This window comes from Octopus bimaculoides, chromosome 7 (genome assembly GCF_001194135.2).
Source record: "Octopus bimaculoides isolate UCB-OBI-ISO-001 chromosome 7, ASM119413v2, whole genome shotgun sequence".
NCBI classification, from domain to species: Eukaryota; Metazoa; Mollusca; class Cephalopoda; order Octopoda; family Octopodidae; genus Octopus; species Octopus bimaculoides.
The window spans coordinates 46,681,284-46,683,429 of record NC_068987.1 but is presented as its reverse complement, the minus strand read 5'-3'; positions in this window follow the sequence as shown (position 1 = coordinate 46,683,429).

Here is a 2,146-nt window from a genome sequence, read left to right as displayed (position 1 = left end):
TGTTGTTGTTTTCGGGTGATTTTGATTGTTTTTTTGGGGGGTACTGCTTGTTTATTTGTTGGTGTACTGATATGCCTTTTTCTTAGTCTTTTAGGTGTGACGTCTCTCTACTCAATTCTGTCGGCCTCTCCGCACAACATGTCTGAGTGGTCAGTCAGGAAGGAGTAGTTCCAATGGGTCAAAATTTGCTGATGTTTTTTTATTCCTCTGGCAAGAGCTGTGTTGTTGGTGTATTTGTAGACGCTGTGGTGGTGGTGGTGGCGTTGTTGTCTCTCATGTAGCTGTTGATGGTAGTGATGTTTTTGCTGGAGCTCTCTCTGCTTTACTTTCTTGGGATTTCTTCTCTTCTTGGGGTTGCTTGTATTGTTGGGGTTGCTTCTGTAGTTGGGGTTATTTCAGTTGTTGTGGTGTAGGCGGTGATTGTATCAAGGGGGTAGTGCCCTCCTGTTTTAGTTGTGAGCAGAAGGTTTTCAGATGGTTATTCTGTCCGCATTGAAAGCACCTTGGCCTTCTGCCCTCAACAGTGACGTTCAGCATAGTGCCATCTGGAAGGCTGAGTTGGTCAGGAATTTGTTCCACAACGCCTTGGTTTATTTGGACCATTATTTGCAATTCGTGAACAGTCCAGTTGTTTTTTCCTTGTCTTTCGACTTGGATGATTTTGATTTTGTCCTCCAAGTCGAGAAGGACAGTTGCGCAAATATAACTTCAATTGTGCCATATTTCTTATCCCTCGCAAGATAAGTTAGGTCTTTCCAAATGGGTTGCATGCATTTTTCAACTGCTTGCTTTGTGGTAGTTTCTATACATTTGATATAGTTTTTTTTATACTATGGTACGTTTGTTTGTTTTCTTTATAATATCTGGTGGTGTGCTTTTCGAAACACATCTTTCGCTTTTTCTTTTTAAAATGTTTCTACAGTCTTTGAGAGACTCTACAGAAACGTTTATAAATACATTGTTTGGTTTTGCTATTGAAGCAAAACCTCGGCTGTTTAATGCATTGGGGTTTCGTTGTTGTTGGGTGTTCATTGTGTTAGTGTTAGTGGTAGTAGTGGGAGGGTTTGGATTCACAGGTGTTGCGACGCTAGCAGCATCCATTAGCTGAATTTCTTTACTCTTTTCCTCTTATTTCTCTCGTTTCTTTTTCCTTCTGTTGCTCAGCGTTGCACGTGATAGCAAGACTTAGGTTGTCCCTCCCTCTGCCTTTTAAGGCGCCGAGTGGGCGGAGACAATTAATTTTTACAATTTTTTGGCTGTCTTCCGAAGTCAAAAAGAAAGGATGAGCTGACACTCTTCTCCAAGGACATTTTTACAAATCTTAAAAGTTTAATAACTGTAAAAAATGGAGATTTTAAATTGAAAATTCGCCCCAAAAGGGGGAAAAGTCCCGCCTAATCGCTCAGCTCAGCAAGAGCCCAGTCGGCCTGACCACAGAAATAATGTCGTAATAATTTTCAGATATAACAATATTATCTGTAAAAATTGCACAAAAACTTACAGCTCTTTGAAATCCACGAGCAGAGTCCTCTATAACAATAATGATAATCCTAATAATAATAGACATAATAATAATAATAATAATAATAATAATAATAATAATAATAATAATAATAATAATAATAATAATAATAATAATAAGAAGAAGAAGAAGAAGAAGAAGAAGAAGAAGAAGAAGAAGAAGAAGAAGAAAAAGAATAGTAATAATGTTTGCTTATCGACCCATTATGCCCGTTTGATTTCAGGATCGTAAAGAGAAAGAAAAACAAAGAAAATATAATCCTTAAAAAATTTGAAATAGAAACAATTTGGAGCATGCGAAAAGTAAAGGTTTTGCTTATAATAATTAGTACGTTGGGAACAGTAAGTCAAGATATAGACAAATGACTGAAGGAGATTGAAATGGCATGCCCGGTAGAGCTCCTACAGAAAGTTTGCTTCTTAGGGACAGCAAGGAGATTATCAGGAGAATTCTATGCACTTGAAAGACAGCCGAAATCGTGTGGATACTTAAGGTTACAGGTAGTAACCCGCTACCCTCATGAATCATAGCAGGAATATGACCAAACCTGAGCTTTGTTTCCATAATAATAATAATAATAATAATAATAGAAGAGTGCCATTTGTTATCTGGTGAACGATATTT